Source organism: Pseudophryne corroboree, unplaced genomic scaffold (genome assembly GCF_028390025.1).
Source record: "Pseudophryne corroboree isolate aPseCor3 unplaced genomic scaffold, aPseCor3.hap2 scaffold_770, whole genome shotgun sequence".
Lineage (NCBI taxonomy): Eukaryota > Metazoa > Chordata > Amphibia > Anura > Myobatrachidae > Pseudophryne > Pseudophryne corroboree.
The window spans coordinates 173083-193309 of record NW_026970349.1 but is presented as its reverse complement, the minus strand read 5'-3'; the positions used below and the strand labels follow the sequence as shown (position 1 = coordinate 193309).

General features: G+C 43.0%; 2 non-coding genes across 2 annotated transcripts; both read left to right on the top strand.

Annotated features, from left to right (window-relative positions):
* The first annotated feature begins 1782 nt into the window (after nucleotides 1–1782).
* TRNAN-GUU (transfer RNA asparagine (anticodon GUU)) lies at nucleotides 1783–1856 on the top strand. The gene has a single exon. It is a non-coding gene; the product is annotated as a tRNA-Asn (tRNA).
* A 4598-nt stretch (nucleotides 1857–6454) lies between these two features.
* On the top strand, nucleotides 6455–6528 carry TRNAN-AUU (transfer RNA asparagine (anticodon AUU)). Its single transcript has one exon. It is a non-coding gene; the product is annotated as a tRNA-Asn (tRNA).
* Nucleotides 6529–20227: the final 13699 nt, after the last annotated feature.

The window sequence follows — 20227 nt, the reverse complement described above, 5'->3', positions numbered from 1 at the left end:
ATATCTAATTAGCACACAGGTAAGAAATTACGAAAATCTTTATTTAAGGGTGAATATGTTTCTCACAAAATTGTTGCCCCAATGCATCATTGAAATTCAAGCTGGAAAGATGATTTTAATATATCACTTGTACATTTTGTATTGCTCTTCTGGTGACAATGTAGTTTTTTTTGTCAATTACCATTTTAATAATAGGGTAAAGAAAATTAAGTGGATTTTTGAAAGAAAACTATACTGTCAATATACTATTAAAACAAATTAAAATGGTAAAAGTTATTGTACTTTAAGTAAAAATAAAAGAGCAAAAATATCAATCCCAGTTTTGATTACTTAAATTAACAAAAAAAAATGCATATAGCAAAGGATAGTTTCAATCTGCCTACCTCTGGGTTATGGGTCCAGCATGCTTCCATTGCAGTACTCTGCTGCACATGTAAGTGCAAGAGATCCTGAAGCACTCCCTCATCATGGGAAAGTACCAATGTGTTTATTCATTGGTTGATGGAAGAAACATCTTACAAAAACTCTCCAGATTATTGATTTTTTAATATTTTTCTAGGAAACGTTCTAGATGTATGCTTATTAGCCTTTGTTAGTATGTACTGTTTGCAAAGTGTCTTGGTGGCGCAATCGGTTAGTGTGTTCGGCTATTAACCAAAAGGTCGGTGGTTCAATCCCACCCAGGGACGTAATTGACCTTGTGATCAGATTTTGGTGATATTTAAGTAGACAAGTCAAAATTTCAAACCCCCTCTTATTGTGTAGGGTACCTGGCCTTCTCTGATGTAATCAGAGTTAGATTTGATTCAGTGATTTTATAAAAAACAGCTAGGAAGCACAATTTAGCAGTGGGTTGCAGAGAAAAAAAATATGCTGGCAGAAAAATCCAATTGAGTGATTAAACAGCTCTTCATTTTCTGGAATTTATTTTTATGCTAACAAATTTGTTCTCTGAAAAGTGTCCACAAAGCCAAGTCTCTGATTAACACCTTTGTAAGGATGGTTTTTCACCTATTACTAAATTAAACTTGCTTCATTGGAAAGGCAGCAAGATGCATCCTCATTTCAATGTCTACTGAAATAATACAGGTTGACACCAGGAAACATTAACGCCACTGCATCTTTGCTGCTTTCTCACATGGAGGTCTGTTTAATGTGAAAACAAGGTGATATCTAATTAGCACACAGGTAAGGAATTACGAAAATCTTTATTTAAGGGTGAAGATGTTTCTCACAAAATTGTTGCCCCAATGCATCATTGAAATTCAAGCTGGAAAGATGATTTTAATATATCACTTGTACATTTTGTATTGCTCTTCTGGTGACAATGTAGTTTTTTTGTCAATTACCATTTTAATAACAGGGTAAAGAAAATTAAGTGGATTTTTGAAAGAAAACTATACTGTCAATATACTATTAAAACAAATTAAAATGGTAAAAGTTATTGTACTTTAAGTAAAAATAAAAGAGCAAAAATATCAATCCCAGTTTTGATTACTTAAATTAACCAAAAAAATGCATATAGCAAAGGATAGTTTCAATCTGCCTACCTCTGGGTTATGGGTCCAGCATGCTTCCATTGCAGTACTCTGCTGCCCATGTAAGTGCAAGAGATCCTGAAGCACTCACTCATCATGGGAAAGTACCAATGTGTTTATTCGTTGGTTGATGGAAGAAACATCTTACAAAAACTCTCCAGATTATTGATTTTTTAATGTTTTTCTAGGAAACGTTCTAGATGTATGCTTATTAGCCTTTGTCAGTATGTACTTTTTGCAAAGTGTCTCTGTGGCGCAATCGGTTAGTGTGTTTGGCTGTTAACCAAAAGGTTGGTGGTTCAATCCCACCCAGGGACGTAATTAACCTTGTGATCAGATTTTGGTGATATTTAAGTAGACAAGTCAAAATTTCAAACCTCCTCTTATGGTGTAGGGTATATGGCCTTCTCTGATGTAATCAGAGTTAGATTTGATTCAGTGATTTTATAAAAAACAGCTAGGAAGCACAATTTAGCAGTGGGTTGCAGAGAAAAAAAATATGCTGGCAGAAAAATCCAATCGAGTGATTAAACAGCTCTTCATTTTCTGGCTTTATTTTTATGCTAACAAATTTGTTCTCTGAAAAGTGTCCACAAAGCCAAGTCTCTGATTAACACCTTTGTAAGGATGGTTTTTCACCTATTACTAAATTAAACTTGCTTCATTGGAAAGGCAGCAAGATGCATCCTCATTTCAATGTCTACTGAAATAATACAAGTTGACACCAGGAAACATTAACGCCACTGCATCCTTGCTGCTTTCTCATGTGGAAGTCTGTTTAATGTGAAAACAAGGTGATATCTAATTAGCACACAGGTAAGGAATTAAGAAAATCTTTATTTAAGGGTGAAGATGTTTCTCACAAAATTGTTGACCCAATGCATCATTGAAATTCAAGCTGGAAAGATGATTTTAATATATCACTTGTACATTTTGTATTGCTCTTCTGGTGACAATGTAGTTTGTTTTTGTCAATTACCATTTTAATAATAGGGTAAAGAAAATGAAGTGGATTTTTGAAAGAAAACAATACTGTCAATATACTATTAAAACAAATTAAAATGGTAAAAGTTATTGTACTTTAAGTAAAAATAAAAGAGACAAAATATCAATCCCAGTTTTGGATTACTTTAATTAACAAAAAAAATGCATATAGCAGAGGATAGTTTCAATCTGCCTACCTCTGGGTTATGGGCCCAGCATGCTTCCATTGCAGTACTCTGCTGCACATGTAAGTGCAAGAGATCCTGAAGCACTCACTCATCATGGGAAAGTACCAATGTGTTTCTTCGTTGGTTGATGGAAGAAACATCTTACAAAAACTCTCCAGATTATTGACATTTTAAAGTTTTTCTAGGAAACGTTTTAGATGAATGCTTATTAGCCTTTGTCAGTATGGAAATTTGCAAAGTGTCTCTGTGGCGCAATCAGTTAGTATGTACGGCTTTTAACCAAAAGGTTGGTGGTTTAATCCCACCCAGGGACCTAATTGACCTTGTTATCAGATTTTGGTGATCTTTAAGTAGACAAGTCAAAATTTCAAACCCCCTGTTATGGTGTAGGGTACTTGGCCTTCTCTGATGTAATCAGAGTTAGATTTGATTCAGTGATTTTATAAAAACAGCTAGGAAGCACAATTTAGCAGTGGGTTGCAGAGAAAAAAAATATGCTGGCAGAAAAATCCAATTGAGTGATTAAACAGCTCTTTATTTTCTGGCTTTATTTTTATGCTAACAAATTTGTTCTCTGAAAAGTGTCCACAAAGCCAAGTCTCTGATTAACACCTTTGTAAGGATGGTTTTTCACCTATTACTAAATTAAACTTGCTTCATTGGAAAGGCAGCAAGATGCATCCTCATTTCAATGTCTACTGAAATAATACAGGTTGACACCAGGAAACATTAACGCCACTGCATCCTTGCTGCTTTCTCATGTAAAAGTCTGTTTAATATGAAAACAAGGTGATATCTAATTAGCACACAGGTAAGGAATTAAGAAAATCTTTATTTAAGGGTGAAGATGTTTCTCACAAAATCGTTGCCCCAATGCATCATTGAAATTCAAGCTGGAAAGATGATTTTAATATATCACTTGTACATTTTGTATTGCTCTTCTGGTGACAATGTAGTTTTTTTTGTCAATTACCATTTTAATAATCGGGTAAAGAAAATTAAGTGGATTTTTGAAAGAAAACTATACTGTCAATATACTATTAAAACAAATTAAAATAGTAAAAGTTATTGTACTTTAAGTAAAAATAAAAGAGCAAAAATATCAATCCCAGTTTTGATTACTTAAATTAACAAAAAAAATGCATATAGCAAAGGATAGTTTCAATCTGCCTACCTCTGGGTTATGGGTCCAGCATGCTTCCATTGCAGTACTCTGCTGCACATGTAAGTGCAAGAGATCCTGAAGCACTCACTCATCATGGGAAAGTACCAATGTGTTTATTCATTGGTTGATGGAAGAAACATCTTACAAAAACTCTCCAGATTATTGATTTTTTAATATTTTTCTAGGAAACGTTCTAGATGTATGCTTATTAGCCTTTGTCAGTATGTACTGTTTACAAAGTGTCTCGGTGGCGCAATCGGTTAGTGTGTTCGGCTATTAACCAAAAGGTTGGTGGTTCAATCCCACCCAGGGACGTAATTGACCTTGTGATCAGATTTTGGTGATATTTAAGTAGACAAGTCAAAATTTCAAACCCCCTCTTATTGTGTAGGGTACCTGGCCTTCTCTGATGTAATCAGAGTTAGATTTGATTCAGTGATTTTATAAAAAACAGCTAGGAAGCACAATTTAGCAGTGGGTTGCAGAGAAAAAAAATATGCTGGCAGAAAAATCCAATCGAGTGATTAAACAGCTCTTCATTTTCTGGCTTTATTTTTATGCTAACAAATTTGTTCTCTGAAAAGTGTCCACAAAGCCAAGTCTCTGATTAACACCTTTGTAAGGATGGTTTTTCACCTATTACTAAATTAAACTTGCTTCATTGGAAAGGCAGCAAGATGCATCCTCATTTCAATGTCTACTGAAATAATACAAGTTGACACCATTAAACATTAACGCCACTGCATCCTTGCTGCTTTCTCATGTGGAAGTCTGTTTAATGTGAAAACAAGGTGATATCTAATTAGCACACAGGTAAGGAATTAAGAAAATCTTTATTTAAGGGTGAAGATGTTTCTCACAAAATTGTTGACCCAATGCAACATTGAATTTCAAGCTGGAAAGATGATTTTAATATATCACTTGTACATTTTGTATTGCTCTTCTGGTGACAATGTAGTTTGTTTTTGTCAATTACCATTTTAATAATAGGGTAAAGAAAATGAAGTGGATTTTTGAAAGAAAACAATACTGTCAATATACTATTAAAACAAATTAAAATGGTAAAAGTTATTGTACTTTAAGTAAAAATAAAAGAGACAAAATATCAATCCCAGTTTTGGATTACTTTAATTAACAAAAAAAAAATGCATATAGCAGAGGATAGTTTCAATCTGCCTACCTCTGGGTTATGGGCCCAGCATGCTTCCATTGCAGTACTCTGCTGCACATGTAAGTTCAAGAGATCCTGAAGCACTCACTCATCATGGGAAAGTACCAATGTGTTTCTTCGTTGGTTGATGGAAGAAACATCTTACAAAAACTCTCCAGATTATTGACTTTTTAAAGTTTTTCTAGGAAACGTTTTAGATGAATGCTTATTAGCCTTTGTCAGTATGGACTTTTGCAAAGTGTCTCTGTGGCGCAATCAGTTAGTATGTACGGCTATTAACCAAAAGGTTGGTGGTTCAATCCCACCCAGGGACCTAATTGACCTTGTTATCAGATTTTGGTGATCTTTAAGTAGACAAGTCAAAATTTCAAACCCCCTGTTATGGTGTAGGGTACCTGGCCTTCTCTGATGTAATCAGAGTTAGATTTGATTCAGTGATTTTATAAAAACAGCTAGGAAGCACAATTTAGCAGTGGGTTGCAGAGAAAAAAAATATGCTGGCAGAAAAATCCAATTGAGTGATTAAAGAGCTCTTTATTTTCTGGCTTTATTTTTATGCTAACAAATTTGTTCTCTGAAAAGTGTCCACAAAGCCAAGTCTCTGATTAACACCTTTGTAGGGATGGTTTTTCACCTATTACTAAATTAAACTTGCTTCATTGGAAAGGCAGCAAGATGTATCCTCATTTCAATGTCTACTGAAATAATACAGGTTGACACCAGGAAACATTAACGCCACTGCATCCTTGCTGCTTTCTCATGTGGAAGTCTGTTTAATGTGAAAACAAGGTGGTATCTAATTAGCACACAGGTAAGGAATTACGAAAATCTTTATTTAAGGGTGAAGATGTTTCTCACAAAATTGTTGCCCCAATGCATCATTGAAATTCAAGCTGGAAAGATGATTTTAATATATCACTTGTACATTTTGTATTGCTCTTCTGGTGACAATGTAGTTTTTTTGTCAATTACCATTTTAATAACAGGGTAAAGAAAATTAAGTGGATTTTTGATAGAAAACTATACTGTCAATATACTATTAAAACAAATTAAAATGGTAAAAGTTATTGTACTTTAAGTAAAAATAAAAGAGCCAAAATATCAATCCCAGTTTTGGATTACTTTAATTAACAAACAAAAAAATGCATATAGCAGAGGATAGTTTCAATCTGCCTACCTCTGGGTTATGGGCCCAGCATGCTTCCATTGCAGTACTCTGCTGCACATGTAAGTGCAAGAGATCCTGAAGCACTCACTCATCATGGGAAAGTACCAATGTGTTTCTTCGTTGGTTGATGGAAGAAACATCTTACAAAAACTCTCCAGATTATTGACTTTTTAAAGTTTTTCTAGGAAACGTTTTAGATGAATGCTTATTAGCCTTTGTCAGTATGGACTTTTGCAAAGTGTCTCTGTGGTGCAATCGGTTAGTGTGTTTGGCTATTAACCAAAAGGTTGGTGGTTCAATCCCACCCAGGGACATAATTAACCTTGTGATCAGATTTTGGTGATATTTAAGTAGACAAGTCAAAATTTCAAACCTCATCTTATGGTGTAGGGTACATGGCCTTCTCTGATGTAATCAGAGTTAGATTTGATTCAGTGATTTTATAAAAAACAGCTAGGAAGCACAATTTAGCAGTGGGTTGCAGAGAAAAAAAATATGCTGGCAGAAAAATCCAATCGAGTGATTAAACAGCTCTTCATTTTCTGGCTTTATTTTTATGCTAACAAATTTGTTCTCTGAAAAGTGTCCACAAAGCCAAGTCTCTGATTAACACCTTTGTAAGGATGGTTTTTCACCTATTACTAAATTAAACTTGCTTCATTGGAAAGGCAGCAAGATGCATCCTCATTTCAATGTCTACTGAAATAATACAAGTTGACACCAGGAAACATTAACGCCACTGCATCCTTGCTGCTTTCTCATGTGGAAGTCTGTTTAATGTGAAAACAAGGTGATATCTAATTAGCACACAGGTAAGGAATTAAGAAAATCTTTATTTAAGGGTGAAGATGTTTCTCACAAAATTGTTGACCCAATGCAACATTGAAATTCAAGCTGGAAAGATGATTTTAATATATCACTTGTACATTTTGTATTGCTCTTCTGGTGACAATGTAGTTTGTTTTTGTCAATTACCATTTTAATAATAGGGTAAAGAAAATTAAGTGGATTTTTGAAAGAAAACAATACTGTCAATATACTATTAAAACAAATTAAAATGGTAAAAGTTATTGTACTTTAAGTAAAAATAAAAGAGACAAAATATCAATCCCAGTTTTGGATTACTTTAATTAACAAAAAAAAAAAATGCATATAGCAGAGGATAGTTTCAATCTGCCTACCTCTGGGTTATGGGCCCAGCATGCTTCCATTGCAGTACTCTGCTGCACATGTAAGTTCAAGAGATCCTGAAGCACTCACTCATCATGGGAAAGTACCAATGTGTTTCTTCGTTGGTTGATGGAAGAAACATCTTACAAAAACTCTCCAGATTATTGACTTTTTAAAGTTTTTCTAGGAAACGTTTTAGATGAATGCTTATTAGCCTTTGTCAGTATGGACTTTTGCAAAGTGTCTCTGTGGCGCAATCAGTTAGTATGTACAGCTATTAACCAAAAGGTTGGTGGTTCAATCCCACCCAGGGACCTAATTGACCTTGTTATCAGATTTTGGTGATCTTTAAGTAGACAAGTCAAAATTTCAAACCCCCTGTTTTGGTGTAGGGTACCTGGCCTTCTCTGATGTAATCAGAGTTAGATTTGATTCAGTGATTTTATAAAAACAGCTAGGAAGCACAATTTAGCAGTGGGTTGCAGAGAAAAAAAATATGCTGGCAGAAAAATCCAATTGAGTGATTAAACAGCTCTTTATTTTCTGGCTTTATTTTTATGCTAACAAATTTGTTCTCTGAAAAGTGTCCACAAAGCCAAGTCTCTGATTAACACCTTTGTAGGGATGGTTTTTCACCTATTACTAAATTAAACTTGCTTCATTGGAAAGGCAGCAAGATGTATCCTCATTTCAATGTCTACTGAAATAATACAGGTTGACACCAGGAAACATTAACGCCACTGCATCCTTGCTGCTTTCTCATGTGGAAGTCTGTTTAATGTGAAAACAAGGTGATATCTAATTAGCACACAGGTAAGGAATTAAGAAAATCTTTATTTAAGGGTGAAGATGTTTCTCACAAAATTGTTGACCCAATGCATCATTGAAATTCAAGCTGGAAAGATGATTTTAATATATCACTTGTACATTTTGTATTGCTCTTCTGGTGACAATGTAGTTTGTTTTTGTCAATTACCATTTTAATAATAGGGTAAAGAAAATGAAGTGGATTTTTGAAAGAAAACAATACTGTCAATATACTATTAAAACAAATTAAAATGGTAAAAGTTATTGTACTTTAAGTAAAAATAAAAGAGACAAAATATCAATCCCAGTTTTTGATTACTTTAATTAACAAAAAAAAAATGCATATAGCAGAGGATAGTTTCAATCTGCCTACCTCTGGGTTATGGGCCCAGCATGCTTCCATTGCAGTACTCTGCTGCACATGTAAGTTCAAGAGATCCTGAAGCACTCACTCATCATGGGAAAGTACCAATGTGTTTCTTCGTTGGTTGATGGAAGAAACATCTTACAAAAACTCTCCAGATTAATCAGGCAGAGGCGCTCACTGGGCAGAGATGCTGATCGCATCTCTGGCATGTGCCGGTGCACTGCGGCACCAGCACACACGCACTTCAGACCTGATCTCCTGTTGTGTGAATATGCACAGCAGGGATCAGGTCTGAATTAGGCCCTATATACAGCTGTCAGTAAGGCAGGGATGTGCTGCTGCCAGTGAGGCAGGGATGTGCTGCTGGTAGTGAAGCAGTGATGTGCTGCTGTCAGCGAAGCAGTGCTGTGCTGCTGTCAGCGAGACAGGGATGTGCTGCTGTCAGCGAGGCAGGGATGTGCTGCTGTCAGCGAAGCAGGGATGTGCTGCTGTCAGCGAAGCAGGGATGTGCTGCTGTCAGTGAAGCAGGGATGTGCTGCTGTCAGCGAGGCAGGGATGTGCTGCTGTCAGCGAGGCAGGGATGTGCTGCTGTCAGCGAGGCAGGGATGTGCTGCTATAAGTGAGGTAGGGATGTGCTGCTGTCATTGAAGCAGGAATGTGCTGCTGCAGTGAGGCAGAGATATGCAGCCCACTATCTCCCTATCACCCCTGCCTGAGTCACACACTTTCCCTGTCACCCCTGCCTCAGTTACCCACTATCTCCCAGTCACCGCTGCCTCAGTCAACCACTATATCTGCGATCCCTGCCTCAGTCACCCACTATACCAGTCACCCCTGCTTTAGTCACCCACTGTCACCCTATCACCCCTGCTTCAGTCACCCACTATCCCTGTCAACCCTGCCTCAGTCACCCACTATCTCCCAGTCACCCCTGCCTCAGTCAGCCACTATCCCTGTCACCCATGCCTCAGTCTCTTACTGTCCCTGTCACCCCTGCCACAGTCATCCACTATCTCCCTATCACCCCTGCCTTAGTCATTTATTATACCTGTCACCCACTTTCTTCCCATACTTACCCAACCCCTTCCTATCACCCCTCCCTCAGTAACCCACTATCTCCCTGTCACCCACTATCTCCCAGTCACCCCGGCCTCAGTCACCCACTATCTCCCACTCATACATGCTTCAGTCACCCACTATCTCCAAGTCATCCCTGCCTCAGTCACCTACTGACACCAGTGCAGACATTTCTGCTGCGGCCTCTCCACTCTCCAGCGTGAACGTCCTGACGACTGAGGAAATCCGCTTCCTAGTTGAGGACTCCGGGAATGAACACTGCCGATATTGCTGTCAGATGACTTTCTACCCAACGGAGGATTTTTGATACTTCCAGCTTTGCCATGCAGTTTCGAGTGCCGCCTTGATGATTTGTGTACACTACCATGGTGGCGTTGTCAGATTGTACTTGAACAGGCCTGTTTTGTACTAGAGGCAGGGCCAGTGTCAATTAATTGAACACTGCCTGCAATTCCAGAATGTATATCAGGAGGAGAGATTCCTCCCTGGTCCACCGACCCTGGAGAAAGTGTTGCTCCAACACCATGGCCCAGCCCAAAAGACTGGCATCCATTGTCAGGAGGACACAGTTGGAGATCCAGAAGGGATGGCCCCTGCTCAACTGTTGGTCCTGTAGCCACCAGCTCAGTGTCAGACGAACCTCCGGAGTCAAGGAGATCATTTGAGACATCATCCGATGAGGCAGGCCGTCCCACTTGGAGAGGATTAACCTCTGCAGAGGGCGGTAATGAAATTGAGCGTACTCTACCATATCGAAAGCCGACACCATGAGGTCTAGTACTTGCATCGCTGTGTGTATCAACACTCTTGGGCGAGAGAGGACGATACTGTCCTGAATTTTCAGGACTTTCTCTGGAGACAGAAACAATTGTTGGCTGTGTGTGTCCAGCAGTGCCCCTAGGTGCACAATGTTCCGAGCAGGGACCAGCGAGGACTTTTTTCAGTTGATGAGCCACCCGTGGACTTTTAGGAATTGGACCGCCAGTTCCAGATAACTGTGGAGAACCTCTTGGGAGTTCACCAGGATCAGCAAGTCGTCCAGATTTGGCAGGATCCTGATTCTCTGATGGTGAAGGGTCGTCATCACGGCCATGACCTTGGTGAATATCCGAGGTGCCGTGGCCAAACCAGAAGGCAGGACTTGAAATCCAAAAACAAACCAGGCACAACACTGCTTAGCTTCCATCATCAGATGAGATTGGACCAGTGGCGTAACTACTACCCCCGCAGTCCTCGCGGTGGCTTGGGGGCGAGGGGCTGCGGGGGAGCCACTGATTTACAGCAGACTGACATGCGGACGAGCGTCCGCATGTCAGTCTGCAGTCTCCTTCCCTCCGCCGCTTTTTGGAGGGACACGGAGGGCACACAGCGCGCCTCCCTGTGTCCCTCCTGCTGCATCATCTCCGGCGGCCGCGGGTCTAATAGGGGGAAGTGCCGTCCGTGAGCTCTAATTGGCTCACGAACCGGCACTTCCCCCTATTAGACCCGCGGCCGCCGGAGATGATGCAGCAGGAGGGACACAGGAGAGACGAGCTGTGCCCTCCGTGTCCCTCCAAAAAGCGACGGCGGGGGGGGTAAATATCTGGCACTGGGGGCATATATGGCACGGGGGGGGGAAGGAATATCTGGCACTGGGGCATTTCTGGCACTGGGGGGAATATCTGGCACTGGGGGCATATCTGGCACTGGGGGGGATATCTGGCACTGGGGCATATATGGCACTGGGGGGGAATATCTGGCACTGGGGGCATATATGGCACTGGGGGGGGGTATCTGGCACTGGGGGCATATATGGCACGGGGGGCATATATGGCACTGGGGGGAATATCTGGCACTGGGGGCATATATGGCACTGGGGGGGAATATCTGGCACTGGGGGCATATGTGTACCTGGCACATGGGGGGGACGACTATATTTGGCACTGGGGCATGTAAGTACCTGGCACCGTGGGGGAATATCTGGCACTGGGGACATATGTGGCACTGGGAGCACAGCCCTAGCAACAAGGACTACCTCCTAGCAACGAGCATGACACCCAGTGCATGAAACATCTGGCAACGAGCATGACACCCAGTGCATGAAACACCTGGCAACGAGCATGACACCCAGTGCATGAAACCCCTGGCAACGAGCATGACACCCTGAGCATGAAAACCGCTGGCACCGTGCATGGAACCAAGAGCATGAAACCCCTGGCAACGAGCATGACACCCAGTGCATGAAACCCCTGACAACGAGCAGGTAATTGAAAAGTAATTAGAAGCCTTACTGTAGGACTTAATGTGTAATGGGCATTACAGTGTGTGGCATAATGTATCACGGACATTGCGGTGTGTGTCATAATGTGTCGCAGGCATTACGGTGTATGGTATACTATATCGCAGGCATTGTGATATGTGGTATAATGTCTCAGGGTCATTGCAGTGTGTGGCATAATGTATCACGGACATTGCGGTGTGTGTCATAATGTGTCAGGCATTACGGTGTGTGGTATACTATATCACGGGCATTGTGGTATGTGGTATAATGTCTCAGGGTCATTGCAGTGTGGCATAATACATAACGGGCATTGCGATGTGTGGCATAGGGTATAACGGGCAGGGCATTGCGGTATGTGTCACAGGCATTACGGTGTATGGTATACTATATCACGGGCATTGTGGTATAATGTCTCAAGGTCAGTGCAGTGTGTGGCATAATGTGTCACAGGCATTGTATGTGCTATAATGTATCGGGCATTGCAGTGTGTGGCATAATGTATCACGGACATTGCGGTGTGTGTCATAATGTGTCACAGACATTGTATGTGCTATAATGTATCAGGGGCATTGCAGTGTGTAGCATAATGTATAACGGGCATTGCGATTCCTGTCATAAAGTGTCACAGGCATTACGGTGTGTGGCATAATGTGTCACAGACATTACGGTGTGTGGCATAATGTGTCGGGGGCATTACAGTGTGTGCATATTGTGTCGTGCATTATTGTGTGCGGCATAATGTCTAAGGGCCATTGCAGTATGTGGCATAATGTATACTGGGCATTACTATAAGGAGGAAAAATGACAAATAATGTAAGGGGCATGAATCAGGATTATTTTTCTTTCCTGTGGTGGCCAACGTATGGGCGTGCAGGTTGCAAAACTGGGGTATAAGGTAGTCTTTTCCTGCAATGCCACGCCCCTTTATGCGAAACCACGCCCACTCCAACAAAACCACGCCCCTTTTTTGACGCGCGCACCTTAGGCGCGCGCATATTTATCCCTTTCTTGCTCCCAATTATGGAGCATGAAGGGGGGGGGGGGCGCCGAAGAATTTTTTGGCTTGGGGGAGAAAAATTTCTAGTTACGCCACTGGATTGGACATATCCAGTGTGATGCGGCTGTAGATGATTTTTGCTGTTTCTAACTTCTACATCAATGAATAAGTTTCAAAATAGAATGCATCAAGAGAACGGTGTTGGTAGTATAAAACTACCTACAGCACCTGGTATTCCCAGGTGGTCTCACATCCAAGAACAAACCAGGCCTAAGATCAGGTGATATTGGGCATATACAGTGTGGTGTGGCTGTAGATGAGCTTAGTGGTTTCTGTTAGAGTTCTTCTACTTCTAACTACTCGTACATAAATGAATAAGCGGACGATTTATTAAACCTGGTGAAATGATAATTTGCATGGTGATAAAGTACCAGCCAATCAGCTCCTAATTGCCATGTCACAGGCTGGGTTTGAAAAATGACAGTTAGGAGCTGACTGGCTGGTACTTTATCACCTTGCACTTTATCAGTTCACCAGGCTTAATAGATCTGCCCCAATGTTTCAAAATGGAATGCATCAAGAGAACGGTGTTGGTATTGTAAAAATACACACAGCTCCTGGTATTTCCTGGTGGTCTCCCATCCAAGTACTAAAACCAGGACCAACACTGCTCAGCTTCCATGATCAGGAGAGATTGGGCAAATCCAGTGTGCTGTGGCTGTAGATGAGCTTGTGGTTTCTGTTAGAGCTCTTCTACTTCTAACTTCTGGTACATAAAAGAATATGTGTAAAAATTAAATGTACAGTACCAAGAAAAGGGTGTTGGTAGTTTAAAAACACCTAAAGAATCTGATAATACATGGATGGGAGACTGCTTGGTAGTAACAAAGTCCAATACTGCTTTGCTTCAAAGATCAAATGAGATTGGGCATATCCAGTGTGGTGTGGCTTTAGATAAGCTTTGTGGTTTCTGTTAGAGCTCTTCTACTTCTAACTACTGGTACATTAATGAATATGTATAAGGTTGTAGTTTATCCAATATCCCTTTACTACATTACCTCCCCCCCCCCCTCCCCTCCCCTCCCCTCCTTATAGCTTCCTTTGTTCTCTCCTCCTCGTGTGTGCGTTATTTGTTTTCTCATACGTCCTAGAGGATGCTGGGATCACATTAAGAACCATGGGGTATAGACGGGATCCGCAGGAGACATGGGCACTTTAAGACTTTCAAAGGGTGTGAACTGTCTCCTCCCTCTATGCCCCTCCTCCAGACTCCAGTTTTAGAATTGTGCCCAGTGAGACTGGATGCACTACAGGGGAGCTCTACTGAGTTTCTCTGAAAAGACTTATGTTAGTTTTTCTTATTTTCAGGGAGGCTGCTGGCAACAGTCTCCCTGCTTCGTGGAACTTAGGGGAGAGAAGTATGACCAACTTCTAGTGAGTTCAATGGCTCTGCTTCTGGCTGACAGGACACCATTAGCTCCTGAGGGTGCTGATCGCTGGGTACGCCTAGATGCCCACTCCCGTAGCCTGCCATCACCCCCTTACAGAGCCAGAAGTCAGAAGACAGGCGAGTAGCAGAAGAACAGAAGACTTCTTCTCCAGTGACGGCATTCTGAGGTACCACGCAGCGAGCGGAATGCTGTGCGCCATGCTTCCACACAAACACAGGCACTGCAGGGTGCAGGGCATGTGGGTGGGTGGGGGGGGGCACCCTGGGCAGCATAAATTCCTCACAAAAGGCTGGCAAAAGTGGACATTAGTGCCTGGGCACTGTCCTTACCCCGCCAGCGTAATTAATTATTTGTTTCTGAGCGGGACAGAAGCGTGCCATTACAGCGGCGGGGCTTCTTCCTCACCTCACCAGCACATCTATAGAGCGTTACAAGTCTATCACTATAGAGTTTATTATTTCCCAGACTGTGTACTTTTGGCGCTGGGTTGTGAGCTGAAAAATCCTCTCTGTCCCTCTGACAGATTTACTGTAGGTCTATCCCCGATAAGCCGATGTGTCTGTGGGTACTTGGTACATGTGTGTCAACATGTCGGTGGCTGAATGTTTTTCCCAAGAGGAAACTATATTAGGAATGCAGACATATGATGGTGGCCCTGTTGGCACCACCAATAACTGACTGGGTGAAAGTTTCAATAATATCAGAGTGAGGTTGGATAAATCTGTGTCCCAGACACAGACGTAGAGAATAGATGTGATGTTCATGGCTATGCTTCTTTTCCCTCAGGCCCGCAAAAATGTTACTACACACTGATACTGACTCGGATACTGATTCCTATGTCGACCATAATATTTCCTGATTAGATCCAATATTGGCAAGGAGCATTCAGTACATGATTGTGGATATTAAGAACATATTAACATCACTGAGGACCCTGCTGTTCCTGACAAAGGGGTCTATATGTATGTATATAGAGATATATAATGAAAGCTGATGTAACGTTCCTCCATCTCTGTTTGAGAAAGTCTGGGCCAGCTCGACAAGATGGTTTCAAATCCCCAAAAGGTTTCCGATTGTTTATTCATTTCCTGCTGCGGACAGAATAAAGTGGGAGTCACCCCCTGTTCTGCACGGGGCCCTGTCACAAATCCAGCGGATCATATGCAGGAAGCTACATTATTTCTAGTTATGTAACCACGGGTACATTACTTAGACCTGCCATTACATGCGCATGGGTGAGTAGTAGTATTCAAGAATTGGTCGAATACCTTGTCTTCCGATATAGATATCTTGGAGAGATGGGATACTCCTTACGTTGGATCATATCAAGGACACTGCAGCATACTTACGACTGCAAGGGATATAGGACTCTTGAGTTCACGGGCCAATTTCATGGCAGTCTCGGATAGGAGGGCATTGTGGATTCACCAAGGGAATGCTGATGCTGACTCCAAGAAGAAAGGGAGTCTCTTCCCTATGAAGGTGAAGCCTTGTTTGGCAACGGCCTAGTTAATTTGATCTCGGCAGCTCCCGCAGGTAAGTCAACCTTCTTGCCCTATGTTCCCTCTCAACGGATGAAGACGCATCATTGTCTAACGCAGTCATTTTGTCCCAATAGATATGCAAGAAGTTAAGATTCCCCTTTCTTTGCAGGTAGAGGAAGGAGAAGAGGGAAGAGGTCTGTAGCCTCTTCAAGATCGCAGGAGCAGAGATCGTCCTCTGCTTCTGCCAAATCCACTGCATGACGCTGGGGCTCTCTTGCAGGAGCCCACACCAGTGGGGGCACGTCTAAAACACTTCAGTCAGTTCTGGATTAATTTGGACCTGGACTCGTGGGTTTTACAAATAGTGTCACAAGGGTACAAACTGGGGTTTCAAGACGTTCCCCCTCACCGATTGTTCAAATCGGCCTTAGTCAGCAGGGAGAAGGTTTTTATTCAAGCCTCTTCGTGCTCCCGAAGCCGGACGGCTCAGTCAGACCAATCTTAAATCTGAAATCCCTCAATTTCTACCTGAAGAAATTCAATTTCAAGATGGAATCTCTCAGGGTAGGTATCTCCAGTCCGGAGGAAGGAGATTTCATGGTTTTGGTAGACATAAGGATGCCTAATTACATGTTCCCGTTTAGCCACTGCATCAAGCTACCTGAGGTTTGCAATTCAGGATTGTCATTACCAATTTCAGACGTTGCCGTTTGGTCTGTCCACGGCTCCGAGGATTTTCACCAGGGTGATGGTGGAAATGATGGTTCTCCTCCGCAAGCAAGGAGTCACAATTATGCCGTACTTGGATGATCTCCTGATAAAGGCGAGATCCAGGGACCAGTTGGTGCAAAACATCTACTCTCCCTGACAGTTCTTCAACAACATGGTTGGCTCCTAAACTTGCCAAAATCGCAGTTGGTCCCAATGACGCGGTTGTTGTTTCTGGGAGTCATACTGGACACAGAAGAGGCTTTCTTCCAGTGGAAAGGCTATGGAGTTCCAGAGTCTGGTCAAACAAATTCTGAAACCAGCAAGAGTGTTAATCCATCAATGCATTCTGTTGCTGGGGAAGATGGTTGCGGCCTACGAGGCCATTCAGTTTGGCAGGTTCCATGCCAGAGTGTTCCAGTGGGACCTGTTGGACAAGTGGTCCGGATCCCACCTACACATGCACCGGAGGATAATCCAGTCTTCCAAGACCAGAATCTTACTCCATTGGTGGCTGCACAGTTCTCACCTCCTAGAGGGGCGATGGTTCGGGATCCAGGACTGGATCCTAGGGACCAAGGATGCAACCCTCCGAGGCTGGGGAGCAGTCACACAGGGGGAAAACATCCAAGGAAGATGGTCAAGTCAGGAAAGTTTTCTCCACATAAATGTTCTGGAGTTAAGGGCCATTTAATAACTGCAGACACAGTACGCACTGGGACGGGTGCCCAGCATCCTCTACGGACTAAGAGAAAAGGATTTACCGGTAGGTATTAAAATCCTATTTTCTCTAACGTCCTAGAGGATGCTGGGGACTCCGTAAGGACCATGGGGATAGATAGGCTCCGCAGGAGACATGGGTACTTTAAGAAAGACTTTAGTTCTGGGTGTGCACTGGCTCCTCCCTCTATGCCCCTCCTCCAGACCTCAGTTTGATACTGTGCCCAGTGGAGACTGGGTGCTTTTCAGGAGCTCTCCTGAGCTTTCTGACAGAAAGTATTTTGTTAGGTTTTTAATTTTCAGGGAGCACTGCTGGCAACAGACTCCCTCATCGAGGGACTGAGGGGAGAGAAGCAGCCCTACTCTCTGAGTTGCAAGGTCCTGCTTCTTAGGCTACTGGACACCATTAGCTCCAGAGGGATTGGTACGCAGGATCTCACCCTCGCCGTCCGTCCCAGAGTCGCGCCTCCGTCCCCCTTGCAGAGCCGGAAGATAGAAGCCGGGTGAGTATGAGAAGGAAAGAAGACTTCAGAGGCGGCAGAAGACTTCATGATCTTCACTGAAGTAACGCACAGCACTGCAGCTGTGCGCCATTGCTCCCATACACCTCACACACTCCGGTCACTGTAAGGGTGCAGGGCGCAGGGGGGGGGGGGCACCCTGGGCAGCAATATAAACCTCTTTTTGGCAAAAATATAACACATATACAGCGGGGCACTGTATATATGTATGAGCCCCCGCCAATTTTACAGTTTAAGCGGGACAGAAGCCTGCCGCCGAGGGTGCGGGGCTTCTCCCTCAGCACTCACCAGCGCCATTTTTTCTTCACAGCACCGCTGAGAGGAAGCTCCCCGGACTCTCCCCTGCTTATACCACGGTAGACAAGAGAGTTGAAAAGAGGGGGGGGGGGGCACATAATTTGGCGCAAATTACATGCTGCAGTACTACTGGGCAAACATTAAGTTACTGTGTATTCCTGGGTTATATAGCGCTGGGGTGTGTGCTGGCATACTCTCTCTCTGTCTCTCCAAAGGGCCTTGTGGGGAAACTGTCTTCAGAAAAAGCATTCCCTGTGTGTGTGGTGTGTCGGTACACATGTGTCGACATGTCTGAGGAAGAAGGCTATATTAGAGAGGAGCAGGAGCAAATGAATGTGGTGTCTCCGCCGACAGCTGATTGGATGGATATGTGGAATGTTTTAAATGCTAGTGTAAACTCATTGCACAAAAGATTAGACAAGGCTGAAGCTTTGGGACAGTCAGGGTCTCAACCCATGCCTGATCCTATGTTGCAGGGACTGTCAGGGTCTCATAAGCGCCCACTATCCCAGATTGTTGACACAGATACAGACACGGATTCTGACTCCAGTGTCGATTACGATGATGCAAAGTTACAGCCAAAATTGGCAAAATCCATTCGATATATGATTATGGCAATAAAAGATGTTTTGCACATCAGAGAGGAACCCCCTGTCCCTGACAAGAGGTTACATATGTACAAGGTGAAAAAGCCTGAGGTAACCTTTGAGGGGGTCACACGAGCTGAACGAGTTATGTGAAAAAGCTTGGGAATCTCCAGATAAAAGACTGCAGATTTCCAAAAGGATTCTTATGGCGTATCCTTTCCCATCAATGGATAGGTTACGATGGGAATCCTCCCCTAGGGTGGACAAAGCATTAACACGCTTATCCAAGAAGGTAGCCCTCCCGTCCCAGTATACGGCTACCCTCAAAGAGTCTGCTGACCGCAAACAGGAGATTACCCTGAAGTCCATTTATACACATTCAGGTACCTTACTCAGACCGGCAATTGCGTCGGCCTGGGTGTGTAGTGCTGTAGCGGCATGGACGGATACCTTATCTGAGGGGATGGATACCCTAGATAAGGATACTATTTTATTGACCCTGGGGCATATAAGAGATGCTGTCCTATATATGTGTGTATGCAAACTACAGGTGGTGCTGCAGGGCTCACACCCTTTTACTTGTCTTGTAGAGCAACTCTGGAGCTGTTTCTGGGTCCAGCTGCTGCAAGAAATCAGCTTGAATGCTTCAGGGGCTGGGGCATGGCCAACATGAGCCCACACTGATGGGGGGTGGGGGTGTATAAAGCGATTTAGGGGTCATCCAAGCGCAACCCCACAAAGGCCGCCATGCCCTGCGTGACCCTTTTCTCTTTTCATATGCAGACGAGGGTTGCAGCCAACTATGCCCACTGCTTGGATGACATCACTATATGCAAATCCATCTGCTGCAGGCCTTCCCCCAGGAATGCTTGCAGTAGTTGTTGCATTTGGTTTGTTGTTTGGGGGTGCTTCAGTATTAGGCAGCCTTCTGCCCTCCCACATTCGTCTGAAAATGTGTTCTCCCTGCAGTTGTTGTTCCCAGATGAGAGTTCCCTTGTGCTTCCTCAGTTGAATCTCCTTAACTTGACAGGGGTGTGCCCGAGCAGCCGCCCTCCACAGCCCTATCCCAACACATACTTATCTTGCATATGAGATCTCTTGATCATGAAGATAGTTCTCACAGGGTGAGGTTCATCCATTACATTTTAAAGTAGGAAGGTACAAATTACATATTCAAATTACATATATGTGCTGGATTCAAATGTTTTCCCCCCTTCCTTTCTCAATTGTGCCCATCAGCAGCTATTCTAATGTTGCTGCCAATGGGTGTGACGCATTCATTTCTTCTGTGGGGTACACTGGACTCCACAAGGATTCACATTGTATATGTACACCAGAGTAGGATCTTGATCTGAGGCACCAACAGGCTCAAAGCTTTTGACTGTTCCCAAGATGCTCAGCGCCCCCTCCTCTATAACCTCGCTTCCATGAACAGGGAGCTCAGTTTGTAGTTGGTGCCTTCAGTAGCAGGCCACTTAACAGGGGGCTGCCTCAGGCAGCCTATTCTTAGCTATTAATTTTGGCAAGAAAAGAAGAACTTTTTTTATAAGAATCTACAAGGGCTGCA